Source organism: Salmo salar, chromosome 09, assembly GCF_965601325.2.
Source record: "Salmo salar chromosome 09, fSalSal1, whole genome shotgun sequence".
Taxonomy (NCBI): domain Eukaryota; kingdom Metazoa; phylum Chordata; class Actinopteri; order Salmoniformes; family Salmonidae; genus Salmo; species Salmo salar.
Genome location: NC_138299.1, coordinates 672,919 through 697,375, shown reverse-complemented (window position 1 = coordinate 697,375; position 24,457 = coordinate 672,919).

Below are 24,457 nucleotides of genomic sequence, written 5' to 3'. Positions count from 1 at the left end.
TTTTTTTTTCTTCATTTTTTGACACAAAAACAGTGACCCCGGTCATACCGAACTATCGACATTCTGGACATGCCTAAAAAAACATTTTAAAACCATTTTCACAAAAAATTGCAGATTTCTATTTTGTCCCTAAAAACGCTGACTCCGATCATGCCGAAAAAGCAACATTCTGGACAGGCCCGAAAAAATTTTTTTGAACCATTTTCACAAAAAATTGCAGATATTTTTTTCTCATTTTCGTGACACAAAAACAGTGACCCCGGTCATGCCGAACTATCGACATTCTGGACAGGCCTAAAAAAAACATTTTAAAACCATTTTCACCAAAAAATTGCAAATTTCTATTTTGACCCTAAAAACGATGACTCCGATCATGCCGAAAAAGCGACATTCTGGACAGGTCTAAAAAAAATTTTTAAAACCATTTTCACCAAAAATTGCTGATTTTTTTTTCTTCATTTTCGTGACACAAAAACAGTGACCCCTGTCATGCCGAACTAGCGACATTCTGGACAGGCCTAAAAAAAACCATTTTAAAACCATTTTCACAAAAAATTGTAGATTTCTATTTTTGTCACCAAAAACGATGACTCCGATCATGCCGAACTATCGACATTTTGGACAGGCCTAAAAAAAAAGCATTTTAGAACCATTTTCAATAAAAAAGCTCAAAATGCTTTTTTTCATTTTTTGACACAAAAACAGTGACCCCGGTCATGCCGAACTATCGACATTCTGGACAGGCCTAAAAAAAACATTTAAAAACCATTTTCACAAAAAATTGCAGATATTTTTTTCTCATTTTCGTGACACAAAAACAGTGACTCCAGTCATGCCGAACTATCGACATTCTGGACAGGCCTAAAAAAAACATTTTAAAACCATTTTCACAAAAAATTGTAGATTTCTATTTTTGTCACCAAAAACGATGACTCCGATCATGCCGAACTAGCGACATTTTGGACAGGCCTAAATAAAAAGCATTTTAGAACCATTTTCAAAAAAAAAGCTCAGAATTATTTTTTTCATTTTTTGACACAAAAACAGTGCCGAACTATCGTCATTCTGGACAGGCCTAAAAAAAAAATGTAGAACCATTTTCACCAAAAATTGCTGATTTTTTTTTCTCATTTTTGTGACACAAAAACAGTGACCCCGGTCATGCCGAACTATCGACATTCTGGACAGGCCTAAAAAAAACATTTTAAAACCATTTTCACAAAAAAATTGCAGATTTCTATTTTGTCCCTAAAAACGCTGACTCCGATCATGCTGAAAAAGCGACATTCTGGACAGGTCTAAAAAAAAAATTTAAAACCATTTTCACCAAAAATTGCTGATTTTTTTTTCTTCATTTTCGTGACACAAAAACAGTGACCCCGGTCATGCCAAACTAGCGACATTCTGGACAGGCCTAAAAAAAACATTTTAAAACCATTTTCACCAAAAATTGCAGATTTCTATTTTGTCCCTAAAAACGATGACTCCGATCATGTTGAAAAAGCGACATTCTGGACAGGTCAAAAAAGATTTTAGAACCATTTTCACAAAATATTGCAGATATTTTTTTTGCATTTTCGTGACACAAAAACAGTGACCCCGGTCATGCCGAACTATCGACATTCTGGACAGGCCTAAAAAAACATTTTAAAACCATTTTCACAAAAAATTGCAGATTTCTATTTTGTCCCTAAAAACGATGACTCCGATCATGCCGAAAAAGCGACATTCTGGACAGGCCTAAAAAATTTTTTTAGAACCGTTTTCACAAAAAATTGCAGATATTTTTTTCTCATTTTCGTGACACAAAAACAGTGACCCCGGTCATGCCGAACTATCGACATTCTGGACAGGCCTAAAAAAAACATTTTAAAACCATTTTCACAAAAAATTGTAGATTTCTATTTTTGTCACCAAAAACGATGACTCCGATCATGCCGAACTAGCGACATTATGGACAGGCCTAAATAAAAAGCATTTTAGAACCATTTTCAAAAAAAAAGCTCAGAATTATTTTTTTCATTTTTTGACACAAAAACAGTGACCCCGGTCATGCCGAACTATCGTCATTCTGGACAGGCCTAAAAAAAAATTTAAAAACCATTTTCACCAAAAATGGCTGATTTTTTTTTCTTCATTTTTTGACACAAAAACAGTGACCCCGGTCATACCGAACTATCGACATTCTGGACATGCCTAAAAAAACATTTTAAAACCATTTTCACAAAAAATTGCAGATTTCTATTTTGTCCCTAAAAACGCTGACTCCGATCATGCTGAAAAAGCGACATTCTGGACAGGTCTAAAAAAAAAATTTAAAACCATTTTCACCAAAAATTGCTGATTTTTTTTTCTTCATTTTCGTGACACAAAAACAGTGACCCCGGTCATGCCAAACTAGCGACATTCTGGACAGGCCTAAAAAAAACATTTTAAAACCATTTTCACTAAAAATTGTAGATTTCTATTTTTGTCACCAAAAACGATGACTCCGATCATGCCGAACTAGCGACATTTTGGACAGGCCTAAAAAAAAAGCATTTTAGAACCATTTTCAAAAAAAAAGCTCAGAATTATTTTTTTCATTTTTTGACACAAAAACAGTGACCCCGGTCATGCCGAACTATCGACATTCTGGACAGGCCTAAAAAAAACATTTGAAAACCATTTTCACAAAAAATTGCAGATTTCTATTTTGTCCCTAAAAACGATGACTCCGATCATGCCGAAAAAGCGACATTCTGGACAGGCCTAAAAAAAAAATGTAGAACCATTTTCACCAAAAATTGCTGATTTTTTTTTCTCATTTTCGTGACACAAAAACAGTGACCCCGGTCATGCCGAACTATCGACATTCTGGACAGGCCTAAAAAAAACATTTTAAAACCATTTTCACAAAAAAATTGCAGATTTCTATTTTGTCCCTAAAAACGCTGACTCCGATCATGCTGAAAAAGCGACATTCTGGACAGGTCTAAAAAAAAAAATTTAAAACCATTTTCACCAAAAATTGCTGATTTTTTTTTCTTCATTTTCGTGACACAAAAACAGTGACCCCGGTCATGCCAAACTAGCGACATTCTAAACAGGCCTAAAAAAAACATTTTAAAAACATTTTCACCAAAAATTGCAGATTTCTATTTTGTCCCTAAAAACGATGACTCCGATCATGTTGAAAAAGCGACATTCTGGACAGGTCAAAAAAAATTTTAGAACCATTTTCACAAAAAATTGCAGATATTTTTTTTGCATTTTCGTGACACAAAAACAGTGACCGCGGTCATGCCGAACTATCGACATTCTGGACAGGCCTAAAAAAACATTTTAAAACCATTTTCACAAAAAATTGCAGATTTCTATTTTGTCCCTAAAAACGATGACTCCGATCATGCCGAAAAAGCGACATTCTGGACAGGCCTAAAAAAAATTTTTAGAACCATTTTCACAAAAAATTGCAGATATTTTTTTCTCATTTTCGTGACACAAAAACAGTGACCCCGGTCATGCCGAACTATCGACATTCTGGACAGGCCTAAAAAAAAAGCATTTTAGAACCATTTTCAAAAAAAAAGCTCAGAATTATTTTTTTCATTTTTTGACACAAAAACAGTGACCCCGGTCATACCGAACTATCGACATTCTGGACATGCCTAAAAAAACATTTTAAAACCATTTTCACAAAAAATTGTAGATTTCTATTTTTGTCACCAAAAACGATGACTCCGATCATGCCGAACTAGCGACATTTTGGACAGGCCTAAAAAAAAAGCATTTTAGAACCATTTTCAAAAAAAAAGCTCAGAATTATTTTTTTCATTTTTTGACACAAAAACAGTGACCCCGGTCATACCGAACTATCGACATTCTGGACATGCCTAAAAAAACATTTTAAAACCATTTTCACAAAAAATTGCAGATTTCTATTTTGTCCCTAAAAACGATGACTCCGATCATGCTGAAAAAGCGACATTCTGGACAGGTCTAAAAAAAATTTTTAGAACCATTTTCACCAAAAATTGCTGATTTTTTTTTCTCATTTTCGTGACACAAAAACAGTGACCCCGGTCATGCCGAACTATCGACATTCTGGACAGGCCTAAAAAAAACATTTTAAAACCATTTTCACAAAAAAATTGCTGATTTCTATTTTGTCCCTAAAAACGCTGACTCCGATCATGCTGAAAAAGCGACATTCTGGACAGGTCTAAAAAAAAAAATTAAAACCATTTTCACCAAAAATTGCTGATTTTTTTTTCTTCATTTTCGTGACACAAAAACAGTGACCCCGGTCATGCCAAACTAGCGACATTCTGGACAGGCCTAAAAAAAACATTTTAAAACCATTTTCACAAAAAATTGCAGATTTCTATTTTGTCACTAAAAACGATGACTCCGATCATGCCGAACTAGCGACATTTTGGACAGGCCTAAATAAAAAGCATTTTAGAACCATTTTCAAAAAAAAAGCTCAGAATTATTTTTTTCATTTTTTGACACAAAAACAGTGACCCCGGTCATGCCGAACTATCGTCATTCTGGACAGGCCTAAAAAAAAATTTAAAAACCATTTTCACCAAAAATGGCTGATTTTTTTTTCTTCATTTTTTGACACAAAAACAGTGACCCCGGTCATACCGAACTATCGACATTCTGGACATGCCTAAAAAAACATTTTAAAACCATTTTCACAAAAAATTGCAGATTTCTATTTTGTCCCTAAAAACGATGACTCCGATCATGCTGAAAAAGCGACATTCTGGACAGGTCTAAAAAAAAAATTTAAAACCATTTTCACCAAAAATTGCAGATTTTTTTTTCTTCATTTTCGTGACACAAAAACAGTGACCCCGGTCATGCCAAACTAGCGACATTCTGGACAGGCCTAAAAAAAACATTTTAAAACCATTTTCACTAAAAATTGTAGATTTCTATTTTTGTCACCAAAAACTAATACTCCGATCATGCCGAACTAGCGACATTTTGGACAGGCCTAAAAAAAAAGCATTTTAGAACCATTTTCAAAAAAAAAGCTCAGAATTATTTTTTTCATTTTTTGACACAAAAACAGTGACCCCGGTCATGCCGAACTATCGACATTCTGGACAGGCCTAAAAAAACATTTAAAAACCATTTTCACAAAAAATTGCAGATATTTTTTTTTCATTTTCGTGACACAAAAACAGTGACCCCGGTCATGCCGAACTATCGACATTCTGGACAGGCCTAAAAAAACATTTTAAAACCATTTTCACAAAAAATTGCAGATTTCTATTTTGTCCCTAAAAACGATGACTCCGATCATGCCGAAAAAGCGACATTCTGGACAGGCCTAAAAAAATTTTTTAGAACCATTTTCACAAAAAATTGCAGATATTTTTTTCTCATTTTCGTGACACAAAAACAGTGACCCCGGTCATGCCGAACTATCGACATTCTGGACAGGCCTAAAAAAAACATTTTAAAACCATTTTCACAAAAAATTGTAGATTTCTATTTTTGTCACCAAAAACGATGACTCCGATCATGCCGAACTAGCGACATTTTGGACAGGCCTAAAAAAAAAAGCATTTTAGAACCATTTTCAAAAAAAAAGCTCAGAATTATTTTTTTCATTTTTTGACACAAAAACAGTGACCCCGGTCATGCCGAACTATCATCATTCTGGACAGGCCTAAAGAAAAATTTAAAAACCATTTTCACCAAAAATGGCAGATTTTTTTTTCTTCATTTTTTGACACAAAAACAGTGACCCCGGTCATGCCGAACTATCGACATTCTGGACAGGCCTAAAAAAAACATTTTAAAACCATTTTCACAAAAAAATTGCTGATTTCTATTTTGTCCCTAAAAACGCTGACTCCGATCATGCTGAAAAAGCGACATTCTGGACAGGTCTAAAAAAAAAAATTAAAACCATTTTCACCAAAAATTGCTGATTTTTTTTTCTTCATTTTCGTGACACAAAAACAGTGACCCCGGTCATGCCAAACTAGCGACATTCTGGACAGGCCTAAAAAAAACATTTTAAAACCATTTTCACCAAAAATTGCAGATTTCTATTTTGTCCCTAAAAACGATGACTCCGATCATGTTGAAAAAGCGACACTCTGGACAGGTCAAAATTTTTTTTAGAACCATTTTCACAAAAAATTGCAGATATTTTTTTTGCATTTTCGTGACACAAAAACAGTGACCCCGGTCATGCCGAACTATCGACATTCTGGACAGGCCTAAAAAAACATTTTAAAACCATTTTCACAAAAAATTGCAGATTTCTATTTTGTCACTAAAAACGATGACTCCGATCATGCCGAACTAGCGACATTTTGGACAGGCCTAAATAAAAAGCATTTTAGAACCATTTTCAAAAAAAAAGCTCAGAATTATTTTTTTCATTTTTTGACACAAAAACAGTGACCCCGGTCATGCCGAACTATCGTCATTCTGGACAGGCCTAAAAAAAAATTTAAAAACCATTTTCACCAAAAATGGCTGATTTTTTTTTCTTCATTTTTTGACACAAAAACAGTGACCCCGGTCATACCGAACTATCGACATTCTGGACATGCCTAAAAAAACATTTTAAAACCATTTTCACAAAAAATTGCAGATTTCTATTTTGTCCCTAAAAACGATGACTCCGATCATGCTGAAAAAGCGACATTCTGGACAGGTCTAAAAAAAAAATTTCAAACCATTTTCACCAAAAATTGCTGATTTTTTTTTCTTCATTTTCGTGACACAAAAACAGTGACCCCGGTAATGCCAAACTAGCAACATTCTGGACAGGCCTAAAAAAAACATTTTAAAACCATTTTCACTAAAAATTGTAGATTTCTATTTTTGTCACCAAAAACGAATACTCCGATCATGCCGAACTAGCGACATTTTGGACAGGCCTAAAAAAAAAGCATTTTAGAACCATTTTCAAAAAAAAAGCTCAGAATTATTTTTTTCATTTTTTGACACAAAAACAGTGACCCCGGTCATGCCGAACTATCGACATTCTGGACAGGCCTAAAAAATCATTTAAAAACCATTTTCACAAAAAATTGCAGATATTTTTTTTTCATTTTCGTGACACAAAAACAGTGACCCCGGTCATGCCGAACTATCGACATTCTGGACAGGCCTAAAAAAACATTTTAAAACCATTTTCACAAAAAATTGCAGATTTCTATTTTGTCCCTAAAAACGATGACTCCGATCATGCTGAAAAAGCGACATTCTGGACAGGTCTAAAAAAAAAATTTCAAACCATTTTCACCAAAAATTGCTGATTTTTTTTTCTTCATTTTCGTGACACAAAAACAGTGACCCCGGTAATGCCAAGCTAGCGACATTCTGGACAGGCCTAAAAAAAACATTTTAAAACCATTTTCACTAAAAATTGTAGATTTCTATTTTTGTCACCAAAAACGAATACTCCGATCATGCCGAACTAGCGACATTTTGGACAGGCCTAAAAAAAAAGCATTTTAGAACCATTTTCAAAAAAAAAGCTCAGAATTATTTTTTTCATTTTTTGACACAAAAACAGTGACCCCGGTCATGCCGAACTATCGACATTCTGGACAGGCCTAAAAAAACATTTAAAAACCATTTTCACAAAAAATTGCAGATATTTTTTTTTCATTTTCGTGACACAAAAACTGTGACCCCGGTCATGCCGAACTATCGACATTCTGGACAGGCCTAAAAAAACATTTTAAAACCATTTTCACAAAAAATTGCAGATTTCTATTTTGTCCCTAAAAACGATGACTCCGATCATGCCGAAAAAGCGACATTCTGGACAGGCCTAAAAAAATTTTTTAGAACCATTTTCACAAAAAATTGCAGATATTTTTTTCTCATTTTCGTGACACAAAACAGTGACCCCGGTCATGCCGAACTATCGACATTCTGGACAGGCCTAAAAAAAACATTTTAAAACCATTTTCACAAAAAATTGTAGATTTCTATTTTTGTCACCAAAAACGATGACTCCGATCATGCCGAACTAGCGACATTTTGGACAGGCCTAAAAAAAAAGCATTTTAGAACCATTTTCAAAAAAAAAGCTCAGAATTCTTTTTTTCATTTTTTGACACAAAAACAGTGACCCCGGTCATGCCGAACTATCGTCATTCTGGACAGGCCTAAAAAAATTTTTTAAAACCATTTTGACCAAAAATGGCTGATTTTTTTTTCTTCATTTTTTGACACAAAAACAGTGACCCCGGTCATACCGAACTATCGACATTCTGGACATGCCTAAAAAAACATTTTAAAACCATTTTCACAAAAAATTGCAGATTTCTATTTTGTCCCTAAAAACGATGACTCCGATCATGCTGAAAAAGCGACATTCTGGACAGGTCTAAAAAAAAAATTTAAAACCATTTTCACCAAAAATTGCTGATTTTTTTTTCTTCATTTTCGTGACACAAAAACAGTGACCCCGGTCATGCCAAACTAGCGACATTCTGGACAGGCCTAAAAAAAACATTTTAAAACCATTTTCACTAAAAATTGTAGATTTCTATTTTTGTCACCAAAAACGAATACTCCAATCATGCCGAACTAGCGACATTTTGGACAGGCCTAAAAAAAAAACATTTTAGAACCATTTTCAAAAAAAAAGCTCAGAATTATTTTTTTCATTTTTTGACACAAAAACAGTGACCCCGGTCATGCCGAACTATCGACATTCTGGACATTCCTAAAAAAACATTTAAAAACCATTTTCACAAAAAATTGCAGATATTTTTTTTTCATTTTCGTGACACAAAAACAGTGACCCCGGTCATGCCGAACTATCGACATTCTGGACAGGCCTAAAAAAACATTTTAAAACCATTTTCACAAAAAATTGCAGATTTCTATTTTGTCCCTAAAAACGATGACTCCGATCATGCTGAAAAAGCGACATTCTGGACAGGTCTAAAAAAATTTTTTTAAACCATTTTCACCAAAAATTGCTGATTTTTTTTTCTTCATTTTCGTGACACAAAAACAGTGACCCCGGTCATGCCAAACTAGCGACATTCTGGACAGGCCTAAAAAAAACATTTTAAAACCATTTTCACTAAAAATTGTAGATTTCTATTTTTGTCACCAAAAACGAATACTCCGATCATGCCGAACTAGCGACATTTTGGACAGGCCTAAAAAAAAAGCATTTTAGAACCATTTTCAAAAAAAAAGCTCAGAATTATTTTTTTCATTTTTTGACACAAAAACAGTGACCCCGGTCATGCCGAACTATCGTCATTCTGGACAGGCCTAAAAAAAAAATTAAAAACCATTTTCACCAAAAATGGCTGATTTTTTTTTCTTCATTTTTTGACACAAAAACAGTGACCCCGGTCATACCGAACTATAGACATTCTGGACATGCCTAAAAAAACATTTTAAAACCATTTTCACAAAAAATTGCAGATTTCTATTTTGTCCCTAAAAACGATGACTCCGATCATGCCGAAAAAGCGACATTCTGGACAGGCCTAAAAAAAAAATGTAGAACCATTTTCACAAAAAATTGCAGATATTTTTTTCTCATTTTCGTGACACAAAAACAGTGACCCCGGTCATGCCGAACTATCGACATTCTGGACAGGCCTAAAAAAAACATTTTAAAACCATTTTCACAAAAAAATTGCAGATTTCTATTTTTGTCACCAAAAACGATGACTCCGATCATGCCGAACTAGCGACATTTTGGACAGGCCTAAAAAAAAAGCATTTTAGAACCATTTTCAAAAAAAAAGCTCAGAATTCTTTTTTTCATTTTTTGACACAAAAACAGTGACCCCGGTAATGCCGAACTATCGTCATTCTGGACAGGCCTAAAAAATTTTTTTAAAACCATTTTCACCAAAAATGGCTGATTTTTTTTTCTTCATTTTTTGACACAAAAACAGTGACCCCGGTCATACCGAACTATCGACATTCTGGACATGCCTAAAAAAACATTTTAAAACCATTTTCACAAAAAATTGCAGATTTCTATTTTGTCCCTAAAAACGATGACTCCGATCATGCTGAAAAAGCGACATTCTGGACAGGTCTAAAAAAAAAATTTAAAACCATTTTCACCAAAAATTGCTGATTTTTTTTTCTTCATTTTCGTGACACAAAAACAGTGACCCCGGTCATGCCAAACTAGCGACATTCTGGACAGGCCTAAAAAAAACATTTTAAAACCATTTTCACTAAAAATTGTAGATTTCTATTCTTGTCACCAAAAACGAATACTCCGATCATGCCGAACTAGCGACATTTTGGACAGGCCTAAAAAAAAAGCATTTTAGAACCATTTTCAAAAAAAAAGCTCAGAATTATTTTTTTCATTTTTTGACACAAAAACAGTGACCCCGGTCATGCCGAACTATCGACATTCTGGACAGGCCTAAAAAAACATTTAAAAACCATTTTCACAAAAAATTGCAGATATTTTTTTTTCATTTTCGTGACACAAAAACAGTGACCCCGGTCATGCCGAACTATCGACATTCTGGACAGGCCTAAAAAAACATTTTAAAACCATTTTCACAAAAAATTGCAGATTTCTATTTTGTCCCTAAAAACGATGACTCCGATCATGCTGAAAAAGCGACATTCTGGACAGGTCTAAAAAAAATTTTTTAAACCATTTTCACCAAAAATTGCAGATTTTTTTTTCTTCATTTTCGTGACACAAAAACAGTGACCCCGGTCATGCCAAACTAGCGACATTCTGGACAGGCCTAAAAAAAACATTTTAAAACCATTTTCACTAAAAATTGTAGATTTCTATTTTTGTCACCAAAAACGAATACTCCGATCATGCCGAACTAGCGACATTTTGGACAGGCCTAAAAAAAAAGCATTTTAGAACCATTTTCAAAAAAAAAGCTCAGAATTATTTTTTTCATTTTTTGACACAAAAACAGTGACCCCGGTCATGCCGAACTATCGTCATTCTGGACAGGCCTAAAAAAAAATTTAAAAACCATTTTCACCAAAAATGGCTGATTTTTTTTTCTTCATTTTTTGACACAAAAACAGTGACCCCGGTCATACCGAACTATCGACATTCTGGACATGCCTAAAAAAACATTTTAAAACCATTTTCACAAAAAATTGCAGATTTCTATTTTGTCCCTAAAAACGATGACTCCGATCATGCCGAAAAAGCGACATTCTGGACAGGCCTAAAAAAAAAAATGTAGAACCATTTTCACAAAAAATTGCAGATATTTTTTTCTCATTTTCGTGACACAAAAACAGTGACCCCGGTCATGCCGAACTATCGACATTCTGGACAGGCCTAAAAAAAACATTTTAAAACCATTTTCACAAAAAAATTGCAGATTTCTATTTTGTCCCTAAAAACGCTGACTCCGATCATGCTGAAAAAGCGACATTCTGGACAGGTCTAAAAAAAAAATTTAAAACCATTTTCACCAAAAATTGCTGATTTTTTTTTCTTCATTTTCGTGACACAAAAACAGTGACCCCGGTCATGCCAAACTAGCGACATTCTGGACAGGCCTAAAAAAACATTTTAAAACCATTTTCACTAAAAATTGTAGATTTCTATTTTTGTCACCAAAAACGAATACTCCGATCATGCCGAACTAGCGACATTTTGGACAGGCCTAAAAAAAAAGCATTTTAGAACCATTTTCAAAAAAAAAGCTCAGAATTATTTTTTTCATTTTTTGACACAAAAACAGTGACCCCGGTCATGCCGAACTATCGACATTCTGGACAGGCCTAAAAAAACATTTTAAAACCATTTTCACAAAAAATTGCAGATTTCTATTTTGTCCCTAAAAACGATGACTCCGATCATGCCGAAAAAGCGACATTCTGGACAGGCCTAAAAAAATTTTTTAGAACCATTTTCACAAAAAATTGCAGATATTTTTTTCTCATTTTCGTGACACAAAAACAGTGACCCCGGTCATGCCGAACTATCGACATTCTGGACAGGCCTAAAAAAAACATTTTAAAACCATTTTCACAAAAAATTGTAGATTTCTATTTTTGTCACCAAAAACGATGACTCCGATCATGCCGAACTAGCGACATTTTGGACAGGCCTAAAAAAAAAGCATTTTAGAACCATTTTCAAAAAAAAAGCTCAGAATTCTTTTTTTCATTTTTTGACACAAAAACAGTGACCCCGGTAATGCCGAACTATCGTCATTCTGGACAGGCCTAAAAAAATTTTTTAAAACCATTTTCACCAAAAATGGCTGATTTTTTTTTCTTCATTTTTTGACACAAAAACAGTGACCCCGGTCATACCGAACTATCGACATTCTGGACATGCCTAAAAAAACATTTTAAAACCATTTTCACAAAAAATTGCAGATTTCTATTTTGTCCCTAAAAACGATGACTCCGATCATGCTGAAAAAGCGACATTCTGGACAGGTCTAAAAAAAAAATTTAAAACCATTTTCACCAAAAATTGCTGATTTTTTTTTCTTCATTTTCGTGACACAAAAACAGTGACCCCGGTCATGCAAAACTAGCGACATTCTGGACAGGCCTAAAAAAAACATTTTAAAACCATTTTCACTAAAAATTGTAGATTTCTATTTTTGTCACCAAAAACGAATACTCCGATCATGCCGAACTAGCGACATTTTGGACAGGCCTAAAAAAAAAGCATTTTAGAACCATTTTCAAAAAAAAAGCTCAGAATTATTTTTTTCATTTTTTGACACAAAAACAGTGACCCCGGTCATGCCGAACTATCGACATTCTGGACAGGCCTAAAAAAACATTTAAAAACCATTTTCACAAAAAATTGCAGATATTTTTTTTTCATTTTCGTGACACAAAAACAGTGACCCCGGTCATGCCGAACTATCGACATTCTGGACAGGCCTAAAAAAACATTTTAAAACCATTTTCACAAAAAATTGCAGATTTCTATTTTGTCCCTAAAAACGATGACTCCGATCATGCTGAAAAAGCGACATTCTGGACAGGTCTAAAAAAAAAATTTAAAACCATTTTCACCAAAAATTGCTGATTTTTTTTTCTTCATTTTCGTGACACAAAAACAGTGACCCCGGTCATGCCAAACTAGCGACATTCTGGACAGGCCTAAAAAAAACATTTTAAAACCATTTTCACTAAAAATTGTAGATTTCTATTTTTGTCACCAAAAACGAATACTCCGATCATGCCGAACTAGCGACATTTTGGACAGGCCTAAAAAAAAAGCATTTTAGAACCATTTTCAAAAAAAAAGCTCAGAATTATTTTTTTCATTTTTTGACACAAAAACAGTGACCCCGGTCATGCCGAACTATCGTCATTCTGGACAGGCCTAAAAAAAAATTTAAAAACCATTTTCACCAAAAATGGCTGATTTTTTTTTCTTCATTTTTTGACACAAAAACAGTGACCCCGGTCATACCGAACTATCGACATTCTGGACATGCCTAAAAAAACATTTTAAAACCATTTTCACAAAAAATTGCAGATTTCTATTTTGTCCCTAAAAACGATGACTCCGATCATGCCGAAAAAGCGACATTCTGGACAGGCCTAAAAAAAAAATGTAGAACCATTTTCACAAAAAATTGCAGATATTTTTTTCTCATTTTCGTGACACAAAAACAGTGACCCCGGTCATGCCGAACTATCGACATTCTGGACAGGCCTAAAAAAAACATTTTAAAACCATTTTCACAAAAAAATTGCAGATTTCTATTTTGTCCCTAAAAACGATGACTCCGATCATGTTGAAAAAGCGACATTCTGGACAGGCCTAAAAAAAAAATGTAGAACCATTTTCACAAAAAATTGCAGATATTTTTACCTCATTTTCGTGACACAAAAACAGTGACCCCGGTCATGCCAAACTAGCGACATTCTGGACAGGCCTAAAAAAAAATTTAAAAACCATTTTCACCAAAAATGGCTGATTTTTTTTTCTTCATTTTTTGACACAAAAACAGTGACCCCGGTCATACCGAACTATCGACATTCTGGACATGCCTAAAAAAACATTTTAAAACCATTTTCACAAAAAATTGCAGATTTCTATTTTGTCCCTAAAAACGATGACTCCGATCATGCCGAAAAAGCGACATTCTGGACAGGCCTAAAAAAAAAATGTAGAACCATTTTCACAAAAAATTGCAGATATTTTTTTCTCATTTTCGTGACACAAAAACAGTGACCCCGGTCATGCCGAACTATCGACATTCTGGACAGGCCTAAAAAAAACATTTTAAAACCATTTTCACAAAAAAATTGCAGATTTCTATTTTGTCCCTAAAAACGCTGACTCCGATCATGCTGAAAAAGCGACATTCTGGACAGGTCTAAAAAATTTTTTTTAAACCATTTTCACCAAAAATTGCTGATTTTTTTTTCTTCATTTTCGTGACACAAAAACAGTGACCCCGGTCATGCCAAACTAGCGACATTCTGGACAGGCCTAAAAAAAACATTTTAAAACCATTTTCACTAAAAATTGTAGATTTCTATTTTTGTCACCAAAAACGAATACTCCGATCATGCCGAACTAGCGACATTTTGGACAGTCCTAAAAAAAAAGCATTTTAGAACCATTTTCAAAAAAAAAGCTCAGAATTATTTTTTTCATTTTTTGACACAAAAACAGTGACCCCGGTCATGCCGAACTATCGACATTCTGGACAGGCCTAAAAAAACATTTAAAAAACATTTTCACAAAAAATTGCAGATATTTTTTTTTCATTTTCGTGACACAAAAACAGTGACCCCGGTCATGCCGAACTATCGACATTCTGGACAGGCCTAAAAAAACATTTTAAAACCATTTTCACAAAAAATTGCAGATTTCTATTTTGTCCCTAAAAACGATGACTCCGATCATGCTGAAAAAGCGACATTCTGGACAGGTCTAAAAATTTTTTTTTAAACCATTTTCACCAAAAATTGCTGATTTTTTTTTCTTCATTTTCGTGACACAAAAACAGTGACCCCGGTCATGCCAAACTAGCGACATTCTGGACAGGCCTAAAAAAAACATTTTAAAACCATTTTCACTAAAAATTGTAGATTTCTATTTTTGTCACCAAAAACGAATACTCCGATCATGCCGAACTAGCGACATTTTGGACAGGCCTAAAAAAAAAGCATTTTAGAACCATTTTCAAAAAAAAAGCTCAGAATTATTTTTTTCATTTTTTGACACAAAAACAGTGACCCCGGTCATGCCGAACTATCGACATTCTGGACAGGCCTAAAAAAACATTTAAAAACCATTTTCACAAAAAATTGCAGATATTTTTTTTTCATTTTCGTGACACAAAAACAGTGACCCCGGTCATGCCGAACTATCGACATTCTGGACAGGCCTAAAAAAACATTTTAAAACCATTTTCACAAAAAATTGCAGATTTCTATTTTGTCCCTAAAAACGATGACTCCGATCATGCCGAAAAAGCGACATTCTGGACAGGCCTAAAAAAATTTTTTAGAACCATTTTCACAAAAAATTGCAGATATTTTTTTCTCATTTTCGTGACACAAAAACAGTGACCCCGGTCATGCCGAACTATCGACATTCTGGACAGGCCTAAAAAAAACATTTTAAAACCATTTTCACTAAAAATTGTAGATTTCTATTTTTGTCACCAAAAACGATGACTCCGATCATGCCGAACATTCTGGACATTTTGGACAGGCCTAAAAAAAAAGCATTTTAGAACCATTTTCAAAAAAAAAGCTCAGAATTCTTTTTTTCATTTTCGTGACACAAAAACAGTGACCCCGGTCATGCCGAACTATCGACATTCTGGACAGGCCTAAAAAAACATTTTAAAACCATTTTCACAAAAAATTGCAGATTTCTATTTTGTCCCTAAAAACGATGACTCCGATCATGCTGAAAAAGCGACATTCTGGACAGGTCTAAAAAAAATTTTTTAAACCATTTTCACCAAAAATTGCTGATTTTTTTTTCTTCATTTTCGTGACACAAAAACAGTGACCCCGGTCATGCCAAACTAGCGACATTCTGGACAGGCCTAAAAAAAACATTTTAAAACCATTTTCACTAAAAATTGTAGATTTCTATTTTTGTCACCAAAAACGAATACTCCGATCATGCCGAACTAGCGACATTTTGGACAGGCCTAAAAAAAAAGCATTTTAGAACCATTTTCAAAAAAAAAGCTCAGAATTATTTTTTTCATTTTTTGACACAAAAACAGTGACCCCGGTCATGCCGAACTATCGACATTCTGGACAGGCCTAAAAAAACATTTAAAAACCATTTTCACAAAAAATTGCAGATATTTTTTTTTCATTTTCGTGACACAAAAACAGTGACCCCGGTCATGCCGAACTATCGACATTCTGGACAGGCCTAAAAAAACATTTTAAAACCATTTTCACAAAAAATTGCAGATTTCTATTTTGTCCCTAAAAACGATGACTCCGATCATGCCGAAAAAGCGACATTCTGGACAGGCCTAAAAAAATTTTTTAGAACCATTTTCACAAAAAATTGCTGATATTTTTTTCTCATTTTCGTGACACAAAAACAGTGACCCCGGTCATGCCGAACTATCGACATTCTGGACAGGCCTAAAAAAAACATTTTAAAACCATTTTCACTAAAAATTGTAGATTTCTATTTTTGTCACCAAAAACGATGACTCCGATCATGCCGAACATTCTGGACATTTTGGACAGGCCTAAAAAAAAAGCATTTTAGAACCATTTTCAAAAAAAAAGCTCAGAATTCTTTTTTTCATTTTTTGACACAAAAACAGTGACCCCGGTCATGCCGAACTATCGTCATTCTGGACAGGCCTAAAAAAAATTTTAAAAACCATTTTCACCAAAAATGGCTGATTTTTTTTTCTTCATTTTTTGACACAAAAACAGTGACCCCGGTCATACCGAACTATCGACATTCTGGACATGCCTAAAAAAACATTTTAAAACCATTTTCACAAAAAATTGCAGATTTCTATTTTGTCCCTAAAAACGATGACTCCGATCATGCCGAAAAAGCGACATTCTGGACAGGCCTAAAAAAAAAATGTAGAACCATTTTCACAAAAAATTGCAGATATTTTTTTCTCATTTTCGTGACACAAAAACAGTGACCCCGGTCATGCCGAACTATCGACATTCTGGACAGGCCTAAAAAAAACATTTTAAAACCATTTTCACTAAAAATTGTAGATTTCTATTTTTGTCACCAAAAACGATGACTCCGATCATGCCGAACATTCTGGACATTTTGGACAGGCCTAAAAAAAAAGCATTTTAGAACCATTTTCAAAAAAAAAGCTCAGTATTCTTTTTTTCATTTTCGTGACACAAAAACAGTGACCCCGGTCATGCCGAACTATCGACATTCTGGACAGGCCTAAAAAAACATTTTAAAACCATTTTCACAAAAAATTGCAGATTTCTATTTTGTCCCTAAAAACGATGACTCCGATCATGCTGAAAAAGCGACATTCTGGACAGGTCTAAAAAAAATTTTTTAAACCATTTTCACCAAAAATTGCTGATTTTTTTTTCTTCATTTTCGTGACACAAAAACAGTGACCCCGGTCATGCCAAACTAGCGACATTCTGGACAGGCCTAAAAAAAACATTTTAAAACCATTTTCACTAAAAATTGTAGATTTCTATTTTTGTCACCAAAAACGAATACTCCGATCATGCCGAACTAGCGACATTTTGGACAGGCCTAAAAAAAAAGCATTTTAGAACCATTTTCAAAAAAAAAGCTCAGAATTATTTTTTTCATTTTTTGACACAAAAACAGTGACCCCGGTCATGCCGAACTATCGACATTCTGGACAGGCCTAAAAAAACATTTAAAAACCATTTTCACAAAAAATTGCAGATATTTTTTTTTCATTTTCGTGACACAAAAACAGTGACCCCGGTCATGCCGAACTATCGACATTCTGGACAGGCCTAAAAAAACATTTTAAAACCATTTTCACAAAAAATTGCAGATTTCTATTTTGTCCCTAAAAACGATGACTCCGATCATGCCGAAAAAGCGACATTCTGGACAGGCCTAAAAAAAATTTTTAGAACCATTTTCACAAAAAATTGCTGATATTTTTTTCTCATTTTCGTGACACAAAAACAGTGACCCCGGTCATGCCGAACTATCGACATTCTGGACAGGCCTAAAAAAAACATTTTAAAACCATTTTCACTAAAAATTGTAGATTTCTATTTTTGTCACCAAAAACGATGACTCCGATCATGCCGAACATTCTGGACATTTTGGACAGGCCTAAAAAAAAAGCATTTTAGAACCATTTTCAAAAAAAAAGCTCAGAATTCTTTTTTTCATTTTTTGACACAAAAACAGTGACCCCGGTCATGCCGAACTATCGTCATTCTGGACAGGCCTAAAAAAAAATTTAAAAACCATTTTCACCAAAAATGGCTGATTTTTTTTTCTTCATTTTTTGACACAAAAACAGTGACCCCGGTCATACCGAACTATCGACATTCTGGACATGCCTAAAAAAACATTTTAAAACCATTTTCACAAAAAATTGCAGATTTCTATTTTGTCCCTAAAAACGATGACTCCGATCATGCCGAAAAAGCGACATTCTGGACAGGCCTAAAAAAAAAATGTAGAACCATTTTCACAAAAAATTGCAGATATTTTTTTCTCATTTTCGTGACACAAAAACAGTGACCCCGGTCATGCCGAACTATCGACATTCTGGACAGGCCTAAAAAAAACATTTTAAAACCATTTTCACAAAAAAATTGCAGATTTCTATTTTGTCCCTAAAAACGCTGACTCCGATCATGCTGAAAAAGCGACATTCTGGACAGGTCTAAAAAAAAAATTTAAAACCATTTTCACCAAAAATTGCTGATTTTTTTTTCTTCATTTTCGTGACACAAAAACATGCCAAACTAGCGACATTCTGGACAGGCCTAAAAAAAACATTTTAAAACCATTTTCACTAAAAATTGTAGATTTCTATTTTTGTCACCAAAAACGAATACTCCGATCATGCCGAACTAGCTACATTTTGGACAGGCCTAAAAAAAAAGCATTTTAGAACCATTTTCAAAAAAAAAGCTCAGTATTCTTTTTTTCATTTTTTGACACAAAAACAGTGACCCCGGTCATACCGAACTATCGACATTCTGGACATGCCTAAAAAAACATTTGAAAACCATTTTCACAAAAAATTGCAGATTTCTATTTTGTCCCTAAAAACGATGACTCCAATCATGCCGAAAAAGCGACATTCTGGACAGGCCTAAAAAAAAAATGTAGAACCATTTTCACCAAAAATTGCTTATTTTTTTTTCTCATTTTCGTGACACAAAAACAGTGACCCCGGTCATGCCGAACTATCGACATTCTGGACAGGCCTAAAAAAAACATTTTAAAACCAATTTCACAAAAAATTGTAGATTTCTATTTTTGTCACCAAAAACGATGACTCCAATCATGCCGAACTAGCGACATTTTGGACAGGCCTAAAAAAAAAGCATTTTAGAACCATTTTCAAAAAAAAAGCTCAGAATTATTTTTTTCATTTTTTGACACAAAAACAGTGACCCCGGTCATGCCGAACTATCGACATTCTGGACATGCCTAAAAAAACATTTTAAAACCATTTTCACAAAAAATTGCAGATTTCTATTTTGTCCCTAAAAACGATGACTCCGATCATGCCGAAAAAGCGACATTCTGGACAGGCCTAAAAAAAAAATGTAGAACCATTTTCACAAAAAATTGCAGATATTTTTACCTCATTTTCGTGACACAAAAACAGTGACCCCGGTCATGCCGAACTATCGACATTCTGGACAGACCTAAAAAAAACATTTTAAAACCATTTTCACCAAAAATTGCAGATTTCTATTTTGTCCCTAAAAACGATGACTCCGATCATGCTGAAAAAGCGACATTCTGGACAGGTCTAAAAAAAATTTTTAAAAACATTTTCACCAAAAATTGCTGATTTTTTTTTCTTCATTTTCATGACACAAAAACTGTGACCCCGGTCATGCCAAACTAGCGACATTCTGGACAGGCCTAAAAAAAACATTTTAAAACAATTTTCACTAAAAATTGTAGATTTCTATTTTTGTCACCAAAAACGAATACTCCGATCATGCCGAACTAGCGACATTTTGGACAGGCCTAAAAAAAATGCATTTTAGAACCATTTTCAAAAAAAAAGCTCAGAATTCATTATTTTCATTTTTTGACACAAAAACAGTGACCCCGGTCATGCCGAACTATCGTCATTCTGGACAGGCCTAAAAAAAAATTTAAAAACCATTTTCACCAAAAATGGCTGATTTTTTTTTCTTCATTTTTTGACACAAAAACAGTGACCCCGGTCATTCCGAACTATCGACATTCTGGACATGCCTAAAAAAACATTTTAAAACCATTTTCACAAAAAATTGCAGATTTCTATTTTGTCCCTAAAAACGATGACTCCGATCATGCCGAAAAAGCGACATTCTGGACAGGCCTAAAAAAAAAATGTAGAACCATTTTCACAAAAAATTGCAGATATTTTTTTCTCATTTTCGTGACACAAAAACAGTGACCCCGGTCATGCCGAACTATCGACATTCTGGACAGGCCTAAAAAAACATTTTAAAACCATTTTCACAAAAAATTGCAGATTTCTATTTTGTCCCTAAAAACGATGACTCCGATCATGCTGAAAAAGCGACATTCTGGACAGGTCTAAAAAAAAAATTTAAAACCATTTTCACCAAAAATTGCTGATTTTTTTTTCTTCATTTTCGTGACACAAAAACAGTGACCCCGGTCATGCCAAACTAGCGACATTCTGGACAGGCCTAAAAAAAACATTTTAAAACCATTTTCACTAAAAATTGTAGATTTCTATTTTTGTCACCAAAAACGAATACTCCGATCATGCCGAACTAGCGACATTTTGGACAGGCCTAAAAAAAAAGCATTTTAGAACCATTTTCAAAAAAAAAGCTCAGAATTATTTTTTTCATTTTTTGACACAAAAACAGTGACCCCGGTCATGCCGAACTATCGACATTCTGGACAGGCCTAAAAAAACATTTTAAAACCATTTTCACAAAAAATTGCAGATTTCTATTTTGTCCCTAAAAACGATGACTCCGATCATGCCGAAAAAGCGACATTCTGGACAGGCCTAAAAAATTTTTTTAGAACCATTTTCACAAAAAATTGCAGATATTTTTTTCTCATTTTCGTGACACAAAAACAGTGACCCCGGTCATGCCGAACTATCGACATTCTGGACAGGCCTAAAAAAAACATTTTAAAACTATTTTCACAAAAAATTGTAGATTTCTATTTTTGTCACCAAAAACGATGACTCCGATCATGCCGAACTAGCGACATTTTGGACAGGCCTAAAAAAAAAGCATTTTAGAACCATTTTCAAAAAAAAAGCTCAGAATTATTTTTTTCATTTTTTGACACAAAAACAGTGACCCCGGTCATGCCGAACTATCGACATTCTGGACAGGCCTAAAAAAAAATTTAAAAACCATTTTCACCAAAAATGGCTGATTTTTTTTTCTTCATTTTTTGACACAAAAACAGTGACCCCGGTCATACCGAACTATCGACATTCTGGACATGCCTAAAAAAAACATTTTAAAACCATTTTCACAAAAAATTGCAGATTTCTATTTTGTCCCTAAAAACGATGACTCCGATCATGCCGAAAAAGCGACATTCTGGACAGGCCTAAAAAAAAAATGTAGAACCATTTTCACAAAAAATTGCAGATATTTTTTTCTCATTTTCGTGACACAAAAACAGTGACCCCGGTCATGCCGAACTATCGACATTCTGGACAGGCCTAAAAAAACATTTTAAAACCATTTTCACAAAAAATTGCAGATTTCTATTTTGTCCCTAAAAACGATGACTCCGATCATGCTGAAAAAGCGACATTCTGGACAGGTCTAAAAAAAAAATTTAAAACCATTTTCACCAAAAATTGCTGATTTTTTTTTCTTCATTTTCGTGACACAAAAACAGTGACCCCGGTCATGCCAAACTAGCGACATTCTGGACAGGCCTAAAAAAAACATTTTAAAACCATTTTCACTAAAAATTGTAGATTTCTATTTTTGTCACCAAAAACGAATACTCCGATCATGCCGAACTAGCGACATTTTGGACAGGCCTAAAAAAAAAGCATTTTAGAACCATTTTCAAAAAAAAAGCTCAGAATTATTTTTTTCATTTTTTGACACAAAAACAGTGACCCCGGTCATGCCGAACTATCGACATTCTGGACAGGCCTAAAAAAAACATTTAAAAACCATTTTCACAAAAAATTGCAGATATTTTTTTTTCATTTTCGTGACACAAAAACAGTGACCCCGGTCATGCCGAACTATCGACATTCTGGACAGGCCTAAAAAAACATTTTAAAACCATTTTCACAAAAAATTGCAGATTTCTATTTTGTCCCTAAAAACGATGACTCCGATCATGCCGAAAAAGCGACATTCTGGACAGGCCTAAAAAAATTTTTTAGAACCATTTTCACAAAAAATTGCAGATATTTTTTTCTCATTTTCGTGACACAAAAACAGTGACCCCGGTCATGCCGAACTATCGACATTCTGGACAGGCCTAAAAAAAACATTTTAAAACCATTTTCACAAAAAATTGTAGATTTCTATTTTTGTCACCAAAAACGATGACTCCGATCATGCCGAACTAGCGACATTTTGGACAGGCCTAAAAAAAAAGCATTTTAGAACCATTTTCAAAAAAAAAGCTCAGAATTATTTTTTTCATTTTTTGACAGAAAAACAGTGACCCCGGTCATGCCGAACTATCGACATTCTGGACATGCCTAAAAAAACATTTTAAAACCATTTTCACAAAAAATTGCAGATTTCTATTTTGTCCCTAAAAACGATGACTCCGATCATGCCGAAAAAGCGACATTCTGGACAGGCCTAAAAAAAAAATGTAGAACCATTTTCACAAAAAATTGCAGATATTTTTACCTCATTTTCGTGACACAAAAACAGTGACCCCGGTCATGCCGAACTATCGACATTCTGGACAGACCTAAAAAAAACATTTTAAAACCATTTTCACCAAAAATTGCAGATTTCTATTTTGTCCCTAAAAACGATGACTCCGATCATGCTGAAAAAGCGACATTCTGGACAGGTCTAAAAAAATTTTTTTAAAACATTTTCACCAAAAATTGCTGATTTTTTTTTCTTCATTTTCATGACACAAAAACTGTGACCCCGGTCATGCCAAACTAGCGACATTCTGGACAGGCCTAAAAAAAACATTTTAAAACAATTTTCACTAAAAATTGTAGATTTCTATTTTTGTCACCAAAAACGAATACTCCGATCATGCCGAACTAGCGACATTTTGGACAGGCCTAAAAAAAAAGCATTTTAGAACCATTTTCAAAAAAAAAGCTCAGAATTATTTTTTTCATTTTTTGACACAAAAACAGTGACCCCGGTCATGCCGAACTATCGTCATTCTGGACAGGCCTAAAAAAAAATTTAAAAACCATTTTCACCAAAAATGGCTGATTTTTTTTTCTTCATTTTTTGACACAAAAACAGTGACCCCGGTCATACCGAACTATCGACATTCTGGACATGCCTAAAAAAACATTTTAAAACCATTTTCACAAAAAATTGCAGATTTCTATTTTGTCCCTAAAAACGATGACTCCGATCATGCCGAAAAAGCGACATTCTGGACAGGCCTAAAAAAGAAATGTAGAACCATTTTCACAAAAAATTGCAGATATTTTTTTCTCATTTTCGTGACACAAAAACAGTGACCCCGGTCATGCCGAACTATCGACATTCTGGACAGGCCTAAAAAAAACATTTTAAAACCATTTTCACAAAAAAATTGCAGATTTCTATTTTGTCCCTAAAAACGCTGACTCCGATCATGCTGAAAAAGCGACATTCTGGACAGGCCTAAAAAAAAAATGTAGAACCATTTTCACAAAAAATTGCAGATATTTTTTTCTCATTTTCGTGACACAAAAACAGTGACCCCGGTCATGCCGAACTATCGACATTCTGGATAGCTCTAAAAAAACATTTTAAAACCATTTTCACAAAAAATTGCAGATTTCTATTTTGTCCCTAAAAACGATGACTCCGATCATGCCGAAAAAGCGACATTCTGGACAGGCCTAAAAAAATTTTTTAGAACCATTTTCACAAAAAATTGCAGATATTTTTTTCTCATTTTCGTGACACAAAAACAGTGACCCCGGTCATGCCGAACTATCGACATTCTGGACAGGCCTAAAAAAAACATTTTAAAACCATTTTCACAAAAAATTGTAGATTTCTATTTTTGTCACCAAAAACGATGACTCCGATCATGCCGAACTAGCGACATTTTGGACAGGCCTAAAAAAAAAGCATTTTAGAACCATTTTCGAAAAAAAAGCTCAGAATTCTT